A 7,393-nucleotide genomic window follows, 5' to 3' on the forward strand; every position below is an offset into this window, starting at 1 on the left:
ATATTAAGTACAATTGATGATAAACACACGTGTACGGAAGAGTTATGTGCACACTAATCGACTGGAGAACAAACTTAGATACACATACATACCTACATACATACATATACAGTATACATGGACATGGAAAGCTTACTGTCTCACTCATAGTGGATTCTCTCTCTCTCTCTCTCTCTCTCTCTCTCTCTCTCTCTCTCTCTCTCTCTCTCTCTCTCTCTCTCTCTCCGGTATATGCAATAATGAACCGAGAGCCACTGCATGATTGTTGATTGATCCATTGCATGATGATTTAATGCATAATTACTGATGGCCCAGACTGCAGGACAGAGAGAGAGAGAGAGAGAGAGAGAGAGAGAGAGAGAGAGAGAGAGAGAGAGACGGACAGACAGACAGACAGACAGACAGACAGACGGAGTTACAGAGAGAGAGAGAGAGAGAGAGAGAGAGAGAGAGAGAGAGAGAGAGAGAGAGTCTGTTTCTATCCCTAGTAAGAGAAAATGACCGAATTATTAAAAAAGAGAGACGAAGGGGGAGCGGAGAAAGAGACATCACTACATCGAGTGAGTGGATGATTCGCGTCCTCATCTACCACCACTTGGCAGAAATAAACTTGAAAAAATCATACTAATCTCTCTCTCTCTCTCTCTCTCTCTCTCTCTCTCTCTCTCGTGTGTATACATAAATTAATCTGGTGAAGCTTTGAATAAACATTAAGACACGTCCTGGAAAATTTTTAAGTCGAATTAATTTGTTGGTACAGTGAAACATAGAATAGAATAAAAACTTTGGTATTGAAACTTTGGGAGATAAATAGACAGACAGACAGACAGACAGACAGATAGACAGATAGCATTATACAGATACATAGGCAAACAGATAGGTAGGTAGGTAGACAGGTTGACAGATGCTTAGACAGATAAAAATAGTCAATAGATGAATAGAAAGAGACAGGTACATTGACAGATGGATAGTTACAAAGATAGACCGATGGATAAATAGATACAGTGACTGACGGAGAGAGAGAGAGAGAGAGAGAGAGAGAGAGAGAGAGAGAGAGAGAGAGAGAGACAGACAGACAGACAGACAGACAGAGACAGAGACAGAGACAGAGACAGAGACAGACAGACAGACAGACAGACAAAGACAGAGACAGAGACAGAGAGTTACGTAAAATACTGCCCCGTCACAAGAAAAAAAGCTTTCGAAAAAAAACACGAAAAAGATTATACCACAGACCAGAGTAAAAAAAAAAAAAAAAAACGAAAAAAACTCCCAAATTGGGGCAATCTCTATAAAAAAGAAGGAGAGAGAGAGAGAGAGAGAGAGAGAGAGACTGGGGAGGAAAGTGGAAATAGGGGTTGAAGACGGAGAGGGAGGTAGACAGAGTGGGGGAGGGAAGGAGGAAAAGAGGGAAATAGGGAGAGAGAGAAGGGGGTGGGGGAGATGAAAGGGCGGAGGAGGAGGAAGAGGAGGGGGAGTGGGAGGGAAGGGACGGGAAACGATGGGGGTATTATACTGTGCATAGGAAGCTGGGGAGGGAAACACACACACACACACACACACACACACACACACACACGCAGGAAAATATATATATAAGAAGATGTGTACACAGAAGTGTGGATGGGGAAGAGACGTTCCTGGGAGAGGCAATGGAGTGTGTGAAGTTAGAGCGTACACACATTCTCTCTCTCTCTCTCTCTCTCTCTCTCTCTCTCTCTCTCTCTCTCTCTCTCTCTCTATAGAACGTGTGCAATAGTGAACATGAACGTAGTGAAGAGGTTAAGCCACATAGGAGATAAGATTACGTGCAGTGTGAGTCACACAAGGAAAATGTGTGTGTGTGTGTGTGTGTGTGTGTGTGTGTGTGTCGGCTCTCTCTCCCACACACGGCTGGCTTTAAAAGAACAACCAGTAACAGCGACACAGCCTGGCTTTGTGGTGGAGTTACCAGCCTTATCGTTCCTGACCATGTTGGGACCCTGTCAATACTCCTTATAGTGACCTAGTTTTTTTTTTTTTTTTGTAATTATTCTTTTAGCCTTGAGGTAATATTAATTGTTGTGTATATGTTTTTTTCTTCATTTTTTTTTTTTTGGGGGGGGGTTCGAGATCCTGTAATTCCTCTTCTGTACATTCCGCTTTCTTTTCCTTTGTGCCCTTTTTACTTGAGCTTTGGCCTGAGAAAAAAAGATACAGTGATTTTTTTCTGTTTTTCTTTTTCTATATGCTTTTTCGTCAGTATGCCATTTGCTTTCCCTAGCGCATATTCTTTTTTCTGCCGGTCCCCCCCCCCCGCCGGTTATTTCTAGGGAGCCGTGGATTCAAAGAATATATATATATATATATATATATATAAATATATATATATATATATATATATATATATATATATATATATATATATATATATATATATATATTGCTTTCTTTCTATTTTTCCTTTATTTACTTTTCTGTGAATGTCATAAAAGACTTTGTAGTTACTTGTAGTTGAGTTATATATATATTAGACTTGTGGGCGAGCGGTTGTTATATTTGAGTAGCTTTGTAAGTAGGTAATCTTCTTTCCCATTTGTCATGTAGTGACAGGAGAGGTAAAGAATAGTATGGGACTATTTTTATTTGTCTTGGAAATATTAACAAGTCTCTCACACAGAGCGAAGTATAGAGTCCCGCTAGCTATCTCTCTGTCTCGCTCTCGCTCCCTCTCTCTCTCTCTCAAGTTGCTAAGCCCTTCTCCCCACTACCTGCCTGTTCTATGGCCTGTCTCCTTCTGAGCTCTCTTTCCTAAATTCTGGTGTAGCAGGGGTTGTATCACGTGTGTTCCTTGTGAGTGGAAAGTTCTAGAAGCCTGTGTGTGAGTATGTGTGTATGTGTGTGTATGGTCACTAAGGCTTTGTTCACCGGTGGATTGCTGACAACTAACTGCATCATCTCCTTACTGGCCACTGTCGTCAGCTTTCCTCAGTGTAATTTGCAAGCTCATTTCCCATTCCCAGGCTCGCATAGAGCTGTCTATCTATCTATTTATCTATCTATCTATTATGATTTGTAACTACAATATGGAGTCCCAATACATTGCTCGGTCACGCGAAAATGGCGTACCATCGACAGTTAATAGTCCTAACATATTAATACATATTATATACACATTATAATGACCTTATAAGCTAATTAAGTGAAATACATAATATTGTAAAAGTAACATAATTGTATGAATATTGTATACATATAATATTTATAGTAAATAGTGATTATTTAGTAATATTACATTTTAAACAAGTTGTATACATATTTGAATAAATGCATTAAAGTAAACTATTTAACTGTAATACAGTCTGTACTTGGGTTTTTGTAGTGAAATGCATACATGTGTTGGCCTTATAATTGTAGTTACATTTTGTTAATGCAACTGTTACATAAGTGTCTTGGCCTTATAATTGTAGTTAAAGTTACATAAAAGTTACATCTTGTTAATGCAACTGTTAATTGGCAAAGTGTAACATAATGCAATCGTTTGTCGTTACATAATTGTTACATATCGTTTGTAGTTACATAATTGTAGTTAAAGTTACATAAAAGTTACATCTTGTTAATGCAACTGTTAATTGGCAAAGTGTAACATAATGCAATCGTTTGTCGTTACATAATTGTTACATATCGTTTGTAGTTACATAATTGTAGTTAAAGTTAAATAAAAGTTACATCTTGTTAATGCAACTGTTACATAAATGGTACATATTGTTTGTAGTATTGTTTGTAGTTACATAATTGTAGCAAGTGTAACATAATGCAATCGTTTGTCGTTACATGATTATAATATGGAGTTACATAATTGTTACATATCGTTTGTAGTTACATAATTGTAATAATTGCAGTCCTAACATATGCTGCGGTCGATGATATGATGTGTCATGCCACTTGCTTGTGGAGACAACAATTTGCTTTTTTGTTTGTAGTTTATGTGGTATTCTGGCATTTGTAGTAACACTTACACTTATTTTCATTTGTTTGTTATGTGATCTTACTCTATTTCTCTTTTTTTCTTTCTTACTTTTCTTTCTTTCTTTCTTTTTTGTTTTTTTGTATGTATTGATTTTCTATAGTTTGTTTTCATTCGCTTGTGTACGCTTTTTCTATGTTGTTCATGGTTGCATAATTACTGGCTAATTTCCTTGGGATCCTTGTTTAAGGTTTAGGTTATAATGCACAGGTATTATTGAAAATGATATTATATAGTCCCATATTTTGTTATTTTATATAAAAAATATATACACTATATACAGTATTAACTATATACACTGACTTGTTCTTCACCTGTACCTATCGTGGGCAATATATGTGTCAGCACTGTGTGGAAATCTTTGTCTTCACGATTGTGTTGAAGATGTTCACTCTTGCTAACGTCATTTGTGTTGGCCATTTTTTTTTTTGTAGTTTACCTTGTAACTTAATTTGTCTCTATTTCCACTAGGTAGCTTTAATTAATAAATGTTAAATACAGTTCTTTTAATTGCTCACTGAGTAACTGTGATGGTATATTTTCTTTATTACTTTGTAGATGTAATAATGTATAGTTGTATGTATGTAACACGTATTTTATGTAGGTATAAATGGTAACACTCGTTGGTAGTAAATAAATGTTATAATAAATGAATGAATATATACAGTGTAGAATATTTATTGTTGGTGCAAGTATTTAATGATTGAATTATGAAGATAACTGAAGTAGGTATATGAATTTAAGTTGTAACTATACAACACGTTTTATATATTTGTCTATCTATCTATCTATAGCCCGACGCCCTAATCCCGCAAAGGGTGGCCGCAGACAAAACGCCTCCAAGTCACTCTGTCACCCACCATTTGACTCCCCTCCCCCCAACTCACCCCCCCTCCCTCATATACCTCTCAACTCCATCCCTCCACCTCATCCTCGGTCTACCCCTCCCTCCACCTCACCTACATACACCCTCTTAGTCAGTCTTTCATTCTCCATTCTCTCCACATGTCCAAACCACCTCAGTGTATTTCTCCTAATCTTTTCAACCACATCCACATCTACCCCACAACGTTCCTTCACTTCTTCATTCGTCAACCTGTCCCTCCACGTCACTCCACATGCTCCTCTCAAGTAACTCATTTCCACTGCTCTCACTCTTGACTTGTTCCCCTCTTGCAAGGTCCACGCCTCTCTTCCATACTTCAGGGTAGGAATCACAATACCATCATGCAGTGACTTCTTAACTTCCATACTCACCTCCCTATTTCTCATCACTGCTTTCAGTGTACCAACAACCTTTCTTCCCTGCTGTACCCTTTCACGTACTTCATCCCCCAAAGTTCCATCCTTACTCATCACACTACCCAAGTACTTGAATGCACTCACATTCTCCATATCCTCACCATCCAACCTCACTGCACACTCTGTGACTGTCATAAAGACTTTGTAGTTAATTGTAGAGAAGTATATTTTAGACTTGTGGTCGAGCAGCTTTTATATCTTGTAGTAGTTTCCCCACCAGATGTCATGTAGTGACGGGAGAGGTAAAGAATAGTATGGGACTATTTTTATTTGTCTTGGAAATATTAAACAGGTATAATAGTATAAGTCCTGGGTAGCTACCTCCCTGTCTCGCTATCTCTCTCTCTCTCTCTGTTCTCAAGCTAATCTCCGTCTCGACCTCTCTCTAGGGTCGCTTGTCTCCTTCTGTCTAGCCTGTTCGGTGGCTAATCTAGGTCTGAGCTCTCTTTCCTAAATTCTGGTATAGCAGGGGTGTGTCACATGTGTTCCTCGTGGGTGGACTAGATCTTTCTCACGAGAGGACTGCTGACAGCTAACTGAATCATCTCCTTACTGGCCGCTGTCGTCAGCTTTCCCCGTGTAAGCGTTTAGCGCTGCTCGCTTCTCGCAAACACAACACCTTCTCATCATTTGACTTCCTGCTTCTATCTGTCTCTCTATCTATCTATTTATCTATCTATCTATTATGTAGTCCTATATTTGCTCGGCCGCGCGAAAATGACGTACCATCGACATTTAATAGTTAATATATATTAATACATACTACATACACATTATAATGAACTTATAAGCTAATTAAGTGAAATACATAATATTGTAAAGTAACATAATTGTATGAATATTGTATACATATATTATTCATAGTAAATAGTGATTATTCAGTAATATTACATTTTAAATAAGTTGAATACATATTGGAATAAATGCATTAAAGTAAATTATTTAACTGTAATACAGTATGTACTTGGGTTATTATAGTGAAATGCATACATGCAAGAATAAAAATAGTTTAAAATTAAGATTATTGTAAGAGTTACTAATATTTCATTTAAAGATAATGGTACTGGTCTGCCATATATGGGTCATTCTTCTTTGTGTTATTATTATTATTATTATTATTATTATTTTTTTTTTTTATATATATAATTAATACTATATACAAAATATATACACTTCATTCAGGGTGGTTAACTGTGATGTTAACTCTCCCCCCACTAAACAATGACTCCAAATTAGCAATTCTTGCATGCATTCTGTGCATGGCCAACAGCATTACTGCAACCACAATGCAGATAATTATGAAGACAGAAGGTGCTTGGCTATACACATAATATGGGTTGAACATACTCAAACTCAAATCTTCCCAGGGCTTCATTGTTTCATTGATCAGCTGCATAGTTTCAAACTTAGGTGAAGTCAGCTTAATACTTGTGCTCATGTTTAAGTCCATATCAGGCAGTGGGTGGAAATGTTTGTGTGTATGATTGAGGATGGCGTAGTGATTGATGGTGGAAAAAGTAGACATGGATGGTGTAAATACCGCACAGTAGTCTGGTGCTATGTATAATCCTGAGGCTGATGTATGAGATGGTGGTATATCTGGACAGACTATGTAAACTGATGTGTTATGAGGGAAATAAAAAAACTGCGAGTGTCCAATGCGTTGATGGTGTACAAGTTTATCTGGAGCAAAAGTGAAGTTGCAATGATGATGAATATTGTTATTGCTGATGATAGCCATTTCACAAGGGACCGTATCAGTAGGCTGAAACGTGAAAATGTACGCAGGACAAAGATGAACAGCATGTAAGGATGTGCGGCACTTTCGCTCAATCGTTGACTCACTTGCGAAAGTGACAGTGTCTCGTCTCTTGGAGACCATGATGAGTTCGGTGTCTGTGTTGATGTTGATGATGACTAAAGTGTTGTTGTTTCTATAGGGGAAGGGGTGTATTTGGTATACTGTGAACAGGTCTTCCGTGATGAATGGTACATGAACTATCACTGATGTGGGTGTTAGTGTTGCTTCCAAGTACGGGTAATATTGCATAAATTCCCTACTGCGGAACAATGGCTTCAATTTAT

General features: G+C 37.7%; 1 pseudogene; it reads right to left on the reverse strand.

The window, feature by feature from the left end:
- Positions 1-1,973, reverse strand: part of LOC145416087 (uncharacterized) — a 29,117-nt pseudogene extending 27,144 nt beyond the window's left edge.
- Positions 1,974-7,393: the final 5,420 nt, after the last annotated feature.

Source organism: Coenobita brevimanus, chromosome 104, assembly GCF_032717465.1.
Source record: "Coenobita brevimanus isolate Jiangsu-jjx chromosome 104, ASM3271746v2, whole genome shotgun sequence".
NCBI classification, from domain to species: Eukaryota; Metazoa; Arthropoda; class Malacostraca; order Decapoda; family Coenobitidae; genus Coenobita; species Coenobita brevimanus.